The sequence below is a fragment of the Myotis myotis genome, unplaced genomic scaffold (assembly GCF_014108235.1).
Source record: "Myotis myotis isolate mMyoMyo1 unplaced genomic scaffold, mMyoMyo1.p scaffold_m19_p_12, whole genome shotgun sequence".
NCBI lineage: Eukaryota > Metazoa > Chordata > Mammalia > Chiroptera > Vespertilionidae > Myotis > Myotis myotis.
This window is the reverse complement of record NW_023416316.1, coordinates 55,943,583-55,962,254: the sequence shown is the minus strand read 5'-3', so window position 1 is coordinate 55,962,254 and position 18,672 is coordinate 55,943,583. Positions and strand designations below refer to the sequence as shown.

Here is an 18,672-nt window from a genome sequence, read left to right as displayed (position 1 = left end):
AAGGTGAGGATTAAAGCCCTATAATGCGTTTGGGTCGTGGGCGCCAATGTTGGCTCTCAGCATTACTATTAAGGATGTAGGATGTGGATGGTTGACACTGAGGGGGGAGGGGCAAACACCACAAAAGAGTCAACATGGACTCGGAGGTCCGCCTGTCTAAGCAGAACAGTGTTAGACTTGTGAGCAAGGGAAGTGGCAGTCACTAATATTTTAAAAATGGCTTTGCCCACCAACATATAAATAGTATGCGTGGTAACCTCTGGTTTCTCCACACATTTTGCTGTGTGGAAGGGTCCCCTTTGCTAATATTTGTGAATGCCGTAATGGTTCTTACAATTTTTTTTTTTTTCCACGTAGCACCTAGATGTTTTAGTTGGAGACTTGGACCTATCAAAGGCATGCTTTCTGTTAGGTTACCTAGTGTAAGCGGTTAAAAGGTAAAGGAGGTGACAATGTTTGTGGATTCCTGGGCTCTGGAGGGAGCTTTGGGATTTTTGTTCTGCCCCAAGGCAATGTGCTATCCAGACTGCTCTTTCTAAAGTTCAAATCCATTGCCACCTTGCTGCTTAAAAATCTGTCCCCAGCCTGTGAGGTACAATGCAAACACTTTAGCATGGCACATAAGGCCTTGCTTAGGATCCAGCTCACTGGTTCTCACACGTTGGTGAGCACAGAGCACCTGGTTAGGGGGATGGGTGGCTTGTTAAGATGGATGTTCCTAGGCCCCACCACCAGCCATTCCTATTCAGTAGGTCTGAGTGGCTCCCGGGAGTCTGTATTCCTAACATGATCTTTAACATCAACCATGCTGAAGGGCTTGTAGACCCCCATCTATACCTCACCTCCCAGCAGGTCAGTCCTGTCTCTCTTCCCAGCTTTTTTATATGCTGTCCCTTCACTTGGCCACTGCTCTTCAGCATTTAAGACCTTCCTTAGGGATCACTCCTCCTCCAGCCTTTCCAAATACTCATTCCCTCCTCCTTTCCCTTGCAGACACTCAACAACTATTTAACATGCTTGGCTGCCTGGAAGGAGAAATATTTCTCCTTTGGCATATGTGTTGTGACACCCGGTGGGATGGGATGTAGGCGCCCAGGTGTTCCGAAAGAAAGCAGCACAGAAAGCAGCAAAGGCACTCCCCTTAGCGCTTTCTAACAGTGTGAGATTTCTCTCCTCTCAACCAGAAAGGGGAATTCACCCCCATCATCTGTTAGCATGACCTCCATATACTTAAAAGAGAGCTTTATTGAGGTATCATTTACATGCCATAAACTCACTCCCTTTAAATGTACAATTCAATGATGTTTAGTAAATTTACAGAGTTGTGCAGCCACCACTACAATCAATTTAAGGGCATGTCCATCACCCCATTAGGATTCCTTGTGCCCATTCGCTCTCACCTCAGTAAACTTTCACATTTAAATCAATTGAAACATTAAAATTCACCAGGATAAAATAGAACTTCCCAGGCAGAAATAAAGACGAGCAGCCAATATATATGATGGGGATCAAGCAAAAGTGTTAGGTATTGAAAAGCAAGACTGGAGAGCAGGGTACATTTGGGCCAGTGCTTGCTGAGTTCCCACCCCGTGACATCAAGAAGAGAGGCCTGAGGGCTGTGTGAATTACCGTGTCCAAAATAGTCATGGTTTTCCAGGACTTTCTAGTTTATTCCCCCAGGCAGTTGCTATTTATCTGACATGACTTGCTAGAAAGATGAACAAACATTTGCATTTCTGAGCCATTAACAGTTGGATGAAAGGGACTGTCACCATAATTACAGTCTCAAGTAGGACAAAGAGTTCAGCAAAGGAGCCTCTTGTCAGGCACCCCCGAATTTCAGATTTGTTGTGTCTGTGCCTAGGAAGGCATGTGGGAGAGAGGACAGAACACAGGTGGGCTTGCAGGTTAGCAGACCTGGGTTGGGCTCTGTCACCTGCTGGCAGTGTGACCGTGTGAACTTCAGTCTCATCCGTCAAATGGGGATCCTGATGCCCACCTTATAGAGTCCCTGTGTGTAGCCGGGTGTCACACTTGGTGCCTGCCATAGTGTAAATACTTAGTTGCAACCATTAATTCGACAATATGTATATATTTTGCTTTTTTATCAGTACATTCAGATGGTTAGAATTTTATAGAGCAGGAAAGAGTCGTAGTAAGATTGTATCAAATACTGCAACTGGGCATATTGAACATCTTTTTTATGTTTTTTTTTATTGTCTAAAGTTTTACATATGTCTCCTTTTCCCCCAATTGACCTCCGCCCTCCCCACCCCCCCAACCATTCCCACCCTGGGCAAGCCCCCACTGCCCCAGTGTCTGTGTGCACATCTTGACATTAAATATTTATTTGCTGATATTAATTTAAGAACTAGTTTGGGGAGGGAAGTTGTTTTGTTTTTATTTTAAAATACAAACAGTGGTAGGCGTCCTTTTGGAGAAGTGACTCCTGCAGTGGGGCTGAAGTGGAATGACTTATGCAGTCTAGCTGGGAGCATTCACAAAGTGAGGACGATTATAATTTATTCATATACCTAATGCTTTTAGGAGCCTGCAGTATTCACATTTCTAACAAAGCTGCTCATTTAGTAATAATAACATTTGGTATTCCTCCCAACTTTTCAAAATAGAAAAATTGAGACTGATGGAGTTCTTTTTGCACCCGACATAAAGCAAACCTCTGGTTTCATAAATTGTAGAGTCTAATCGCATTGCTAATTACGTTTGAAATTTAAAAAGTAAAGATACTGGCTTGGAAAGGATCCTTTTTTCTTCTGAAGATTTACCTTTTTATTTTCCTTTGTAGCTTATGGAGGAGGAAGTTACATTTTTAACTTAAATAAGGCTCTGTCCACATCAGAACTTTGCTGTTTGGGGAAGGAAGTTTCAGTTGACAACAGATTAGGCTCCTGCTGAGGGACATGTGACATGTGACATGCTTAAGTGAATTCCTATCTTCTTTGTTAAAGGCTGTAAAGCATTGCATTTCACTTGTGGCAACTTGGAGACAGTTGCCCTTCCCACAATTATTTCAGGAGCAAACATGAGCCTTTGGGGCAGGGGTCCTCAAACTTTTTAAACAGGGGGCCAGTTCACTGTCCCTCAGACTGTTGGAGGGCCGGACTATAGTTTAAAAAAAAACTATGAACAAATTCCTGTGCACACTGCACATATCTTATTTTGAAGTAAAAAAACAAAACGGGAACAAATACAATATTTGTATTTGCATGTGGCCCGCGGGCCGTAGTTTGAGGACCCCTGCTTTGGGGGAACAATTTATAAAACAGCATTGCACAATCAATAAAGCCCTCCCCTTGCTTCATGTTTCATTTTCCCTTTCTGTTCCCTGCAACTGACCCTTCTTTTGCTCCATTTCTCTGTCATCAGCTAGTCCTGTTGAATCTACCTACAGAACATGGCTCCTTACTGCAAACCAATGCCTTCTGTCCATCTCCACCACCAGCTCCCCCCACCACACCACTGCCTTCTCATGCCCGTGGTCCTGGGAGAGCATCCTATCTAATTGGTCTCCCAGCTCCCCTCTGCCAAGTGCCCCTGTACAAACATTCATTCAGGGGACTCCCCTGCTTAAAACTGGTTAGTGGCTTTCTGTAACATTTAGAATAAAACCCACACCACTTCCTGTGGGCTGCGCGGTCTGGCTTTTGCGTTCCTCCTCCAGTGTACCTCCTGCCCTTCTCCCTCTCCTTCCCTCTGCTGTAGCCACCCTAGCTGCCGGCAGGTGTTTTGAACCTGCCCAGTTCATTCCCACCTTGGTGCTCCTGCACGGCGATTGCCCCGCCTGGCGATTTTCCCCGCCTGGCGGACTTCACCAGCCCTTCACATGACTGGCTCCTTCTCAACTTACCGTCCTCACCTTCGAGATCAGGTTCCAAGTGCCGCTGTCCTCGGGTTCCACCGTCAGAGCAGCCTCTCTCTTTTCTCTATTACACATCCTGTTTATTTCCTTTTAGATGCGATCACACTCTATATTATCTTGTTTATTTTCTTCTCTGCCATCTGTCTCACTCCCTCGGGTTTCAGTGCAGGAAGCTGAAACTGCTGTAGGTAGTTTAAATCAGAAGAGTTTATGAAGGGAAATGGGTGTTTACAAAATGCATGGAGAGCTGAAGGAGGGGTTCTAGGCTGGGCCTCCAGGAATGACCTGCAGTCCCACCCAGAACTGACCCCCTAGGGCCGTGGTCGGCAAACTGCGGCTCGCGAGCCACAAGCGGCTCTTTGGCCCCTTGAGTGTGGCTCTTCCTAAGCCTTAGGAGTGCCCTAATTAAGTTAATAACAATGTACCTACCTATATAGTGTAAGTTTAAAAAATTTGGCTCTCAAAAGAAATTTCAATCGTTGTACTGTTGATATTTGGCTCTGTTGACTAATGAATTTGCCGACCACTGCCCTGGGGGGGGGGGGGGGGTGCTCTGTTCTGTGGCTGATGAGCTCACAGCACTTTGCAGTAGCTGTGATTCAGGGATCTGGAGTCCGGAATGGAGAAGCTTCTGTGGCTGCTGTCTTTTGTAGGCAGGAAGCTGGGGAGTGGGTGCTGGGGTACTGCTGTTGAAACAACCCTGGTTTCCTCAGCATTTGAATCACAGCAAGGAAAGTCAGAAAGGGGCAGGGAAATGACCTCAGCCTCTTGGATCTTGCGCAAGGTACGTCTGAAAGGGTGTAATCTAATTCTCACTCAGAGTCAACTCACTTCCGCTGCAGCCACAAATCTGTCTGTTAGGCTCACAGGAGCTCCCGGTCTTTGTGAATTATGCTCAAGTTCCTCACAGTTCTGTTGTGACTGAGCAAAACTCTAGTACAGTTGGCTTGTTTTGTCCCTAGCTGTTTCTCTGCTTCTTAATGTTGGCAGTTCTTCTTTTCGCTGTAGCCTCATTTGAATAAAGTCCATTTTGTAATGCACAACGGTGGATCAAGTATGTAAGTCAGTGGCTACATATCTCAGTTTTCATTAGGGGACTCAGAAAAATAATTGAATCTTATTGCTCAAGTTTAGATATGCCTTAACCTTGTAAGGTTCCTTGGCAAACAGAATCCTCATAATAAGCAAGTTCTATTATTAGAATTTGCTCAGAGGGGTAAGTAGTGAGACATTTAAAAGTTGCCCAGGCCAAATTTGTGACAATTTGAACACAAAAATAATTAAAGACAGTAGTGTATTACAGACCATTTAGAAAAGTCGAAATCCTTGAAATCTATATTGATGATAACTAGATAGATACATGGAGGAGACTGGAAGGCTTTTACTTTCAAGAGAATGCCACAGGCCGACTGGTAAAGGTGGACGGAGTGTTGGACTTGAAAATCAGTTTTCAGCTATCATAGTAAAGAGTGAGTCAGGCAGCCATCATCAGAGTGCTGATTCTACGGGGCAAATTTGGGTGAGGAGTATGATACATACCTAGTCTTACACTATCTCACTACAGATTCCTTGCAAGACAAAAATAGTAACTATGAAAGGGAGAAACTGGACAACACGTTGACCAGGTAATCAAAATTCACATCACCAGTGGGGGCAGCGAACCTCTCTGCCTCCAGGTATAAATGACCTGACAAGGACACTGTGTCCCTTCCGGAGTAGTCTAACCTGAATCTAATCACGAGGAAACAACAAAAACTTTAAATAAGGAAGGTTCTATTTTTAAGGAAAGGAAAAGAGGGTTGTCCTCTCAAAAAATGTCAGTGTCATAAAAGACAAAGAAAGGCTGTGAAAATGTTCCAGATTACAGGAGGCCAAGGACACCTGACTGCTAAATGCAATATTTGACCCGAGACTCGCTCCTGCGCAGTAGGGGGAGAATACTGTAGGGGAAAATTATTGGCTTAATAGACAACATTGGAAGATGGACAGCAGCTGAGAGCAGTCAAATGTACTGAACTGGTTATATGAGAGAGTATCCTTAGTTTTAGGAAATATACACTGAAATATTTAGAGATAAAGGGCCCCAGTACATGTAATTTACTTTTTAGTGGCTCAGGAAAAAAAAAAAAGATCTAGTTAGCTGGCTAGAGAAGTTTGGAAAGGGAGGAGGAAAGAGAAGATGATAAAGCAAACTAGAGGCCCAATGCATGAAATTCATGCATGGGTAGAGTCCTTAGGCCTGGCCGGTGATCAGGACTGATCTGTGGGGCGACTGGTGGGGCATTCGGGGTGGAGGGAGCCCCTGCTGGCACCTGCCTTGGCCATCCTGGTGTCCCCCGCTCACCAGCCCTGCCCCTCACTGCCGCTGCTGGTCACCTCCCTCTGCAGGCCGATTTGGGGGGTCCCCTGCTGGCACTTGCCTTGGCTGGCCTGGGGCCTGTGGGCTGGGGGAAGCTCCTATGTTGAGCATCTGCCCCCTGGTGGTCAGTGTGCATCATAGTGACGGGCGGTTCCACTGGTTGTTCTGCTGTTCGGTCGATTTGCATAGTAGGCTTTTATTATATAGGATGGGCCAAAATGTTAACAGTAGATGAATCTGGATAAAGAACACCTAGTGTTCTTTGAACTGTTCTTACTCTGGTAACTTCTCTGTAAGTTTGACATTATTTCTAAATAAAAAGATTTTTAAAAAAAGTTTTACTACTAGAGGCAGAAAGTGCTCTTCACTTATCCCAGGTGTGGAAGGATTTGGGTTATAAAATGAATTTAGTTGAAATGTCACCTTCCTTACTGTGCTTTCCAGGTGTGTCCTTTCAGGGTCAGGGTCGCCACTGATCGATTGGTCAGCACCAGGGCAAGGGGTCATGATCCAGTGCAGCTGGTCCTGAGGTCAGCTGTGGTGTTGCTTATCTGGTTTTGCTGTTTTTCTGGGCCTGGAGCTGAAATACAACTGAGGCCTAGATGTTATGTCCAGGGCAGAAAGGTCACTCTGGGGATGAGGTTCCATCCTACAGCTGTTCTTTCCTCGGCACCTAGGGCTTTCCGCCCTGGTGACCTTCTTTCTGTACCTGAGCCATCGTCCTTGCTCTGTTCGCGCCTGTCTCCCTGCCTACCACAGATCCTTGTGCATGTGTGTAAATATTTTATAGTATAGAATATTAGAAGTAGTGTTGCTGTGTAAATGTATATGCACATACATTTTTTTATAGATATTGCCAGACTGACTTCTAAATAGTCTGAGGCAACAGTATATGTTCGCTTTCCAGCATCTCTGCAATGCAAACTGTGGATATTATCAGTGTTGCTAATTTTCCCGATTCCCATGGACAAAATAATACCACTTTTTAAGTGCACATTTCCAAGCTAACTGGCTGCTGGATTTCTTCTCTAGTGTATTGTCTTTACAACCTTTATCTGTTGTTTTTTTGGTTCTGCACTTAGATGCTTTGTGATTTGGGGCAAGTTACTTGACCTCTCTGTGTCCCAGTTTCACTATTTGTAAACTGGGGATCATACTAAACCATTTCAGAGGATTGGTATGAAGAGCAAATGAAGTCATATATGTAAAAGTGTGTAGAACAGTACTTGGCACATAAGAGTGCTATAGATGTGTTAGCCATTATTAGCATAACATCAGCATCCAAATTTTTAATACTTCATATGTAACTTTTTATGTTTATTTTTCTCAAATTCTTTTAAAAATCAACTTTATCGAGACTTAATTTGCATGTAGTGAAATGCACCCGTATTAGGTGTTCAGATTGTTTAATAAATGAATACCCTCATTTAACTTCCACTATTATCAAGATATTGTACATTTGCATCAGCCCCCAAAGTGCCCTGATTGCTCTTTGCTGTCACTTCAGATTCTTTTTAATGCATTTTTTTTTACCAGAAGTTTTGTATTTGTCTTTAGCTGTTTAGAATTTTTAATTCATTTTTTTAAATTTTTAAATGTAGAATGTCTATTAGGTTTGAGATACTAATTATATGATTTATTATACTAATCCCTCTGGCAGCCTCTTCTTTTCTGCTGGTTTCCATATTTAATTTGCTTCTCTTGCTTGAAACCGAGTCAGCATTTCACTTGTGATGGGATTGAGTCAGTTACTGTGTCTTAATAGTATAAGGTTTATTCCTCTACATAATACTAATATGTAGATACATGTTTAGATTCTTGCCCAAAATTTCTTACTGTTGGAAGGGAATGTTGATGGGAGTGGAGGAAAATTAACGTTGACAGAAGTGGATTTATCAAAATCTTAGCTTTTTCTCTCTTAGACTGCTGCCAAAGAACGGATTGCAGTTCTCAGCATCTCTGCTTTGCTAGCACCGGTAATTCTCATGAGGGGAGATGCTTGGAGAGGGAAAGTACTGTCTGAGCGGCCCAGTGTTTGGACATGCAGCTTTTCCCGGAAGTAATGACAATGAAAGTAATAGTTTAGTGCAGGATGGCGAACCTTTTGAGCTCGGCGTGTCAGCATTTTGAAAAACCCTAACTTAACTCTGGTGCCGTGTCACATATAGAAATTTTTTGATATTTGCAACCATAGTAAAACAAAGATTTAATTTTTGATATTTATTTTATATATTTAAATGCCATTTAACAAAGAAAAATCAACCAAAAAAATGAGCTCGCCTGTCATCTCTGACACGTGTGTCATAGGTTTGCCATCACTGGTTTAGTGAGTGCTGACATTATCGAGTACTTACTGTGGACTAGACACCAGGGCAAACCCTCTATACATCTCATGTAATTCTTTGAACCCCACATGTGTGGTTTTATTGTTGTCCTTATTTTACAGGAATACTAGTAAATATGAATCCTAGAGCAGCTAAGTGACTTGCCCAAGGCCACACATGAATAATGGAGCTCATGGTGGGACTCTACACTCATGTTCTTAGCATTATTTCACCTTCATTTTAAAGATTGAAGGCCATTTTTTAAAAAATAATTCCTATTTTAGAAATTATTCACATCTGTTTCTCACTCTGTTCTCAAAATATCCAATTGGGTTAGGGAAGAAAATTCAATGTTTTATCTATTTGTGCAAAGGTAGGCAAACTTTTTCTGTAGAAGGCCAGTTGCAACTACTCAACTCTGCGGTTGTATCAGGAAAACAGCTATAGATAGTATTTAAGTGTAGAGTGTGACAGTGTTCCAGTGAGACTTCATTTACAAAGACAGGCAGCAGGCTGGATTTGATCCCGGGTTGTAGTTTGCTGGCCTGTGTGGTGGTAGACTAATCTGTTTGGGGACACCAGGATGCATCTGCCAGGGGAGGCAGACTCTTTAGTGCCAAGTGTTGCACCCTGTCTACCACCCAACCGTCTCCAGGCTGCAGCCTGAAGTGCTCACCAGTGCCTTTAGGAGAGTTAAGACCCAGCAATAATAGGGATATTTACAAACGTTTTATACTCACTGCTTTGTTCTATGTGCTTTCCACATGTGTCATTTACTCTGTGGACATCCCTATAAGATGGGAAACTGAGGCGCAAAAAAGGAAAATAGCCCAAAAAGCTAGTGAGTCACCATGAAACTGGGATTTGAACCCAGGCTGGCTGATTCTCAGCATGTGCACTCCCGTCCTCAGGCCTTCTCTCTCCTGCTTGATGGGCTTCCTCAGTTTGCGTCACCTTTGTATGTAGCCTTAGTTTTTGGGAACCGCCTCTTCCAAGCACTCATATTAAGAGACAGATTCTGTATTCTCTCTCTTTTTAAAAAAATATATTTTATTGATTTCAGAGAGGAAGGGAGAGGGAAAGAGAGATAGAAACACTAATGATGAGAAGAGAATCATTGATCGACTGCCTCCTGCACGCCCTGCTGGGAGTCAAGCCCGCAACCTGGGCATGTGCCCTTGACTGGAATTGAACCTGGGACCCTTCAGTCCATAAGCCGACGCTCTATCCATTGAGCCAAACCAGCCAGGGCTATATTCTCTTTGAAAGACATTTACTTTGGAGCAGAGCTATGAGTAAGGGAATGCTCATTGCCAGTTTTCTGTGGTAGCCGGAATGTTTGAGCTTTTTGCTAGACTTCTTGCTAGTCCTGAGCAAGATGATGCAATAAGTTTCTTTTTGCTCATCCTTAGGCTGCACTGGAGCCTTTTATCTATAGAACCACGTTAATGATAACAAAAGAAATCACTTATTAGTTGTGTCAACACTGTGCCGAGGCATTGAATACATTATCTCATTTAAACCTCACAGCAATGATGTAAACTAACTGATATTATTCCAGTTGTACAGATGGAAAAACTGAGGTTCATCATTCTATGGGATGGTGGATAAGTTAATTAAATGTTTATGAGTTTTAGTTTCTTTATTTGGACAGAATAGTAGTCTTATCTCCTAGGGTCATAATGAAAATTAAATGAGTTAATGAATGTAAGGATTTAGAGCAGTTTTTGGCACTCAGTTGTGTTACCTGTTATTATTATTGTCAGGACACAGTGATAGTAGTAATAGTAAAGGTGAAATGCTCACTTTTTTCCTGATTTTTTTGTGAATTAGAAATAATCATCTAAGTGTCCAGAATAGTGCCTGGGTATTCATAAATGGAATTATGATATTTATTCAGAGGAAGAAGCTATAAGCTCTGTTCATTTTAATTTTAAAACATCTTTACTAGTGATGATTTCAAAATTACACAGTTTTAAAAAAGTCTCTTGGTTCTGTTTTGCTGTTTGTTTTGTGTGAAATTATTCTCCTGAAGAAATGGCATGCCCTCAATATTCCCCATGTGAAAGTACACATTGGGTAGGGTGGGCCCTAGAGGACAGAAGTGCTTGACATATTAAGTGATTGCCAAGGTTCATTTCACAGCCATAAAACTAGTAGCAGAGGCATATGTACAGGAGAGTAAGATAATTTGCTTATTTATGTTAAATAAATTCAATAATACACAATTGTAAAAATCTTGTTTACATATGTACTCTTTATTACACACCATATTTCACTGTACACATTTTATGTTTGCCTACCTTTGCACCAATAGATAAAACATTGAATTTTCTTCCCTAACCCAATTGGATATTTTGAGAATAGAGTGAGAAATAGATGTGAAAGCCATTCCTCTATGAGGTTATATTCAAAACCATTCACAATGACAGTTATGATGACAATCTAAAGTATTTGTTCAATGTTAAGTTTGACTATATATTTTCCTTTTAAGTATTGACCTCAGGACTTACCCCTTGCCTTAAGCCAGACTCAACTCCATATTTATAACAAAATGTAGGAAGGGAAAGTTTTTCCTCCTTCACAAAGTTATCTATTTCATTTTTCTCAACCCATGGATCTATGTGTCAGTGAAAATGAAAACCAAGCTGTCTAATTTCGTTATTGTGTTTTGTGAGAGTGACATCTGGTGGTTCCTTTTTTATTCTCATGGTTCCTCTGTGCTTGGCTAAAAGCTGTTGCAGATGCCAAAGACTCATTTTGTGAACACACTAGCTATCTAGGATCAAGTTGGTACCACTGATCTGGCTCAAAATCTGAAAGGTTCAGCAGTCCATTGAGATGCAGTCCCTCTGAACGCCAGGCTTTTCTGAGGGTGATGGACAAACAGCTTCCTCATTGGGGGGGGATTTCTGTTAAATTTAGGATTTTGAGGAAGGGATGGCATCTATGCCAACCTGTCTGCTTCACTCAGAAGGAGGCTAGAGCCCCTAGCCATTCATTGGGTGTGTTGGCCAAGCTCACATTGTGTTGGCCGAGGTCACTCTGCTCCCCATTGAGCTGAGGACCTGGGCTCTGTGCCCATAACTTATGTTTATCATGCTGGGTAGCCCACTGAGTAAGAAGGGTCTGGGCATTAAAGAATAAGAGGGGAAGGCATTTTAAGATAGGAGAAGTAAAGGCAGTTAACATGCTTGAGCACCTATTTGCTATAAATAGTCCCACATATGGCCTCTTTTCTCTCTTGCAAAAGGAGGTGTAGAATCTTTGGTATGAAAAAGAGTTGTTGAGGAAGTACCATGGGGGATCTGGCTCCCTGAGTCCACGGATTCACCCCGTATCTGAGAATTAAAGACCCTCTGGAATGGGATTTATTGGGCCTGTTTTGAGTCAGACCTGCTATGCATGATCTTATTAGCATTCTTACAAAAATCAGGGAGGCTGTTGAAATCCCCATTCTCCACACCAGGAAGTGGAGGGTGGAAAGGGAAGACCTGCTCAGGTCTAAATAAAACTTTCAGGCCGAAATATATGTTTCCTCCTGTCCTATGTTGGAAATGTACTACGTTACTACTGCAATGTTTGAGTGAATCATTGAATAAAACCTAACTCACCAACATGTAATAGTTGCTGAGGAAACATGTGCTCAATTTATGTGCTCAAAGTAATCCTCGCTAGTGAAATGACTGTTCTTTTGTATGCCTAATTTTCACTTCTCAGATCTGATAGGAAATATGAAGCTTTGAGAAAAAAGACATAATTTAGGGGGTAATATTAGAGCACTCCCCCAGATAAGAGCAACTAGAGAACTATATTAAAGTTATACTTGGAGAATATGTCAAATTATTTTCAATCTCAAGTGATGATTGTTTAAAATAAAATTTTCTAAGGCATAATTTTTTTTCCTTCTGGCAGCTGATTTTATGGTGTGTAGTATTAAAAATGAAAAAGCTCTACATTTGAATAATCTCTGAAAACCTCCAGTTTTTTACTAAGTGTATAAAAAAAATCAGATTTTACAAATCTGGGCAGGTTCAGAAGATGAACTCTGTGTCATGTTCTTTTTTCCTGTCTGCGATAGTGGAGAATTTATGCCCATCGCCTGATCGCTTTAAACCCTGGGAAAGTCACATTTTGTTCCCTGCAAGGGCCATGTGGGGACTTGGAGTGTGAATAGTCTCTACTGCATGGACCCCAGTTGCTTTTCTTCCCTTTGAGTAAGAGCTCTGTGGGTCAGTAAAGGTTTCACAGGTGCGTTGCTGGTAATCCTCTGAGGGGAGGAATGAGTGGTGTTTGCACTCTGCAGACCCAGTCACGAGGATGCTGAGGCTGAGTTTTACGTTTGTCCACCAGGGAGACTCAGGGCATTGACGCTCATCACACAGGCTGAAGTTAACAAAGCAAGTAGCATCACATAGAAAATGCAACTGTGGAGCCCCCAGGAGGCAGTTGGGAGTTTAAATGAAGGCCATGGCTGCTTTTTACAAATAGGTAAGATGGCAGAGAAATGGGTGGCAGATATGAGCAGAATGAAAAATCATTGCTGACAGATCAGCTCAGGGCAAATATCTCTTTTTTTTTTTTTAAAAAGTCTTTTCCCAAACTTCTAAAAGTCACTTCATGGACATATAATAAAGATGTATTTTAAATTCATCCTGATTTAGAAAAATCAATACTTTATCGATGTTAGAGTGGGGAATGATGCCACTTAAGTGTATGGGTTTTTTCATATTATTCCTTTAACTAGCAGTGTGCCCTCTCCTTTATGTATGAAAAGATTTACAGCCAATAGTTGAGGAACCTTCCTGGTGTGTCAATATGGTATTACTGAAGTGTAACAATTGATGTCAGCCTGGTTTCCCACTTTGAATATTTGGATTCACCAGGCATGAAGGCCATGCAGAGGAGTGTGTGCAGTCTTGGGACCTCAGTATTCATGGCTCTTAATCCCTGCCCGAGTCCCGGGCTAGGCTGGGCACTCTTTTCATGCCTCATGTTCCTGGGAGCGGTCCAGATGTGCCCCGGAGCCAGGAGTAGGTAGAACCTGTGACGTGTCAGAGTTCTCAGCAGCTCTAGGGTTCTTTGAGCCCACGGAACCAAACACATAGCATCATTGGTCAATAGAAGGGAATCTTGGGTGAAAGCTCCAGCTAGGAGGGTCTGGGACCATGTGGGGCTGGTTCTCCCTGAGGAGGAAAGTGTCTACAGAGTCCTATCACACTGTGCAATCCCTCTCTAAAGAACAGTTACTTGAGAACTTGGTAACGTCAGCTCACAGACCTCATCAAGTCATCCATGAGAGAGAGGGAGAAGAGGAGGAGGAAGAGGAAAAGGTAAGGGGAGACAGGAAGAGGCTCTAGAGAAGTGAGTCAACTTTTTGGATTTGTGGGACCCTTTGACAGAACATTTATTATGTTCCTTCCTACTTCCTCTTTCCTTTTATAGTAATATTTACCATATATTCCTTTTCATGCCACAAAGTGCATTAAAATTCACATGGGGATTCCTGAAGAGTTTGTAAATCTATTTGGTCTCTTTGGAAATTAATACAGACTATCTAAATTATTACTGTTACTAGCATATTTGTCATCTTTATTCATTTTTAGTGTCTTTTGTTTATTTAAAATTTTTTTTATTACAGTTTACATTCAATATTATTTTCGATTAGTTCCAGTTGTAAATCATAGGGTTTAGACCAGGGGTCCTCAAACTTTTTGAACAGGGGGCCAGCTCACTCCCTCAGACCGTTGGAGGGCCGGACTATAGTTTAAACAAAAACTATGAATAAATTCCTATGCACACTGCACATCTCTTATTTTGAAGTAAAAAAAACAAAATGGGAACAAATACAATATTTGTATTTGCATGTGGCCCGCGGGCCGTAGTTTGAGGACCCCTGGTTTAGACAATCATATACTTTACAAAGTGTTCTCCCCGAATTTCTACTATCACCCCGTCTCCATATATAGTTACTACAGTATCATTGACTTTATTTCCTATGCTGGACTTTACGTCCCGTGATGTCATCTTTATTCTTTGCCTCTTCCCCTTCAGGATAAAAACAATGTAAACATTTTTATCATTAGTATCTTCATTATTTACGATTCTTAGTTTATTAAAGATTTATTAAGAATCTGCTATTATTTAAACACACTTTCATGCATTTTTAGACTCAGAATATAACCCAGTTAACCAGTCAACATGAAAATTGCTCAGAAAAGCTTTAATAGTTGATACAGCACCCTCATCCCCGTCCTCTCTTCTCCGTCCATTTCCATGCCCAGGGCTCCCCTCAGCAGGAAGCAGGCCCTGGAGGGCCAGCCTTGCACCCGAAGGTCCTCCAGGGACGCTTTCACCTCACAGGGTGAAGCCATTGGCTAAACTGCAAAAGGAAACTGCTCAAGGTGAGGAGGAGCCTCCACCTCAGGACATGGCTACTCAGCCAGCCAGTCGGCTGGCAGTTCTTTGCTAAGAATCTGTGAAGTGTAAAGTGTTGTGCTGGGTTATAAAGTGGATTCAAAAGGAGTGTGATATCCCTTGACTCTAGCCAGGAAGTCAAGACAAACTCTGGAAAAAGTCAGGTACCATTTTGGGGCAATGTGTGATCAGGAGCCAGGTGTGGTCAGTTCAGCTGCCTTCAAGGGAAGAAGTAAACACCGAAGCGTTCCCATGAGCAAATCCTATTGGTCAGCGACATGAGCTTGCCTGTCTTATTCTCCTTGAACGGGAAGACGCTGGATGCTTCTCTGACTGTATATGTTTCAACTGGAGTCCACATGGTGTGCCTGCCGGTACTGGCAGGCACCAGTTTATGGTAATCACTGGGGAAATGCCCAGTACTGGGAGGTTTAAGGAAAACCAGTTTATGGTAATCACCGGGGAAATGAAACCAATACTGAGAAATACTGGGCAGCTGATGGTGAGTCTGGAGAAGCAAAGAGACCAGAGGTAGAAAACCCTAGTTATGCTGTTTGATGACTATATGCGGGTGTACTTAGTGTTGGGGAGAGGCTGTAGACAGACCAGCAGTCCACTGCAGATCCAGTGCCAAACCTGGGGGTCCTGAGGGGACCCCACAGAGGAAAGGAGGCCCCTGAGGCAGCAGCAGGAAGGGATAGAATTTGAGGAAAAGGAAGCCATTGGTCCCTGGGTATGTGGTACGGGAGGTCTGAGCAGACAGTCTCTTTGATTTCTGGTATTCCATCCCCAAGGTGGACCCACATAACTTTCCCCAAGAACCTGGGAAACTGTATTTGCATGTAACCAGGGAGAGAGTCTGTTGTCAAAGTATAATTTTTAAAACTTAGAAATACGATTCTCATAAAGATATAAAATGAACATGTCAACATTTTATTTCTCCTATTGTGGCAGAAACGAGCAAGACGGCAAACTGATGCAAAGGGTATTTGAGGAACTGGGAATTTATAGGCTTGAAAAAAAAAAGAATGTTAGATTAAGATTGCTAGGCTATACACAACACTGGGCAGTGTCCTATAGGGCAATATAACCACAACCTTTGAGGTTTTTATACCATTCAGAAATCTGCACGTTAGCATGTAACCTCACTGTGCCTGGGGTCTAATCAGACAGTAAATAGCAAAGTCAAACACAAGTCCGTCCTCCTAGAGAAGGAAACACTCCGCGAGGGCTGGTTCCCACAGTGCTGCAGTGTGGCGTGGAGGGTGTGCTGCCCACTCCTCTCCCACGCCCTGTCCACTCCTGCTCCACTGCCGCGGCTCCAGGATTTGGATAGTTCTATTCACATTTAAAAACGACGTTGGAGTTAAGGAAATCTGAGGTTGGATTCTAATTCCTTCGCTTACCAGTTGTGCAATATTGGGCAGGTAGTTACCTGCGACTGGATTTACTTGCTATAAATTGGGAGGAGCAAATGAGATAGCTTTTGTAAAGTCCCTGGCACATGATCGGCAATCAGTAAATCTTAGTTCTGCTCTTCCCTCTTTGTAAAATGAAATTTTTTTTTTTACCTTTTGTGTCTAGTTTCCTCCTTCCCTCCCATTTTTCCTTCCTCATCTCCAGTTTATTAGAATAATGTCCTAGAATTCCATGGATTTTCTGCATTGTTAATGGAGGTAGCCTATTTTCATCTAAATGGGGAAAAAAAGATTTTAACTTTTAAAAAAAAATCCTCACCCCGAGGTCATTTTCATTGACTTTTTTTTTTTTTTAGAGAGAGAGATGGAAAAAGAGAGAGAGAGAGAGAGAGAAACATCCACGTGTGAGAGAAACATTGATCAGCTGCCTCTAGCATGGGGATGGAACCCGCAACCTTGGTATGTGCCCTGACTGGGTATTTAGCCTTCAACTCTTTGGTGTGCAGGATGATGCTTCTACCAGCTGAGCCACGACTCCAGCCAGGGCGATTTTAACATTTTTTTAATTAAAAAAAAATCCCAGCTTTATTGAGATAATTAACATATAACAGGTGTACCACATCGTGATTTGAGATAGGTATTATTGCACAACGATTAGTATGGTAGGGTTAACACATCCATCACTTCACATATTTACAGTCTTTTTTTCTTTGTGTGGTGAGAACTTTAGGATTTACTCTCAGAAGCTTTCAAATATACACTGCAGTATTGCCAGCCATAGTCGTGGTACCACATTGGGTAGTATGCTTTATTTAGAGAACCCTCTGCGTATGAAAAAATGGAGAGAGGTTACTTAATTAAAGATGATTTCTTTCTTTATATTCGGTTTTCTTTTCCTGAGGTTGGTAATGGGGTATTTCTTGTTGAAGTGTAAATATCAGCCTGGGTATTTCCGTGTCTGCTTGGTGCCTGCTCTGGGTTGAGCTTTGCCAGGAAGGGGGACGGACACACAGAAGCCTTCCAGGAGCCTGCTCGCCACCTCTCTTCTTTCTCGTGAAGGTCAGCCCAGGGCGGTTAACAGTGATGCCGGAGGGATTGTGAGCTGGTGTCTGGTATAGGCAGCTGGTCCTCATGCCGGATGGGGTTTCTGTAGAGCAGATTCCCTTCCCTCCTCCACAGCCCCTCACTGGTGTGTGCTGGCATGGGCTGGCCTGTAGGATATTGACCTGCGATTCAAAATGGCAGAAGCTGTGATATCAAGAGCCTCTTCAGACTTTTGACTTGGAGAAAGGAGTCCTTTCCTAGTTAGAAACTTTTGTAGAGGCCAGAGGAGCATCTTTTTACTTTTGGCTTAGGACATGGTACTTCAGAGCTGGCTCATTTTTCTGCCAGGGGCTCGTTGACGAGCTTCTGATGTGGCTTCGGAGGAGGGAGGATAAGACGGAATTGCCCTCGACTCTGCCTCCCTCCCTTGCAAGACACGGTATTAATGTAGGTTAATAGGTGAGGGATCCCAATTCTGAACTCAGTTCTGCCACCACTTATATTGCTGTTTCTTCTTCTTTTCGTATTTATACCGTCTTTTCCTGTCCTGCCTCAAGACACAGTGCAGTGTAGTTTAAACATTGTTCAATGTTAATGGTCACACAAGGGAACATTCTGTAACCCTGTCTCCTCATTTGTATGTCATAGTTCTCAATAAGGTGATACGATCAGTGCCTTGACAGTCCATGCTCCATTCATTCATTCATTAGGCAGCATGTGTTTACTGAGCAACAGCTCTGTGCCAAGCCCTGGCGAGTTTTCTGTACACATGATCAGTAGGAACCTGCCCTGATGGAGACAGATTGCCGCCTCATAATCAAACAAGGTTTTAGAGATTATGATAAGATTATGAATGAAATAAATCAGATGATGCAAAACTATAAGTAAACTGCTATTTTTAGTCATTTTTAGTAGGGTTATCAGGGCCGGTCTCTTTGAAGAGGTGGCTTTCTGAGCTGAAAACAGAAGGATGAGAACGGTCAGTCACGGGAAGAGTTGAGTGAAGAGCATTCTATAAAACAGCGAACAATTCGGAGAGGTGTGGGATGAGTTTGTCTTGTTAAAGGAACAGAAACTCAGACCTGTGCCTTATGTGGAGTGAGGAAGGGGGCAGCGGGTTGGGGGAGGGGGAGGGGAAGGGGAGAGGTGGGCGGGCAGGGCCATTTAGTAGTTCCGAGATCATAGGGAGGAGTTTGAGTTTATTCTCAGTGCAGTGGAACGTTCTTAGAG

At 42.7% G+C, this 18,672-nt stretch overlaps 1 protein-coding gene across 5 annotated transcripts in view; it reads left to right on the top strand.

Moving 5' to 3' along the window:
• The window catches only part of TTC39B (tetratricopeptide repeat domain 39B), a 118,905-nt gene that overhangs the window by 10,847 nt on the left and 89,386 nt on the right, over positions 1-18,672 (top strand). For 2 of the 5 annotated variants that reach the window (XM_036331192.1, XM_036331193.1), the window contains exon 2: positions 12,917-13,054. The exons of the other annotated variants lie outside the window; for them this stretch is intronic. The gene's annotated coding sequence lies outside the window, so the exon portion shown is untranslated. The remainder of the gene's footprint in view (positions 1-12,916; positions 13,055-18,672) is intronic. 5 annotated transcript variants of the gene reach the window in all.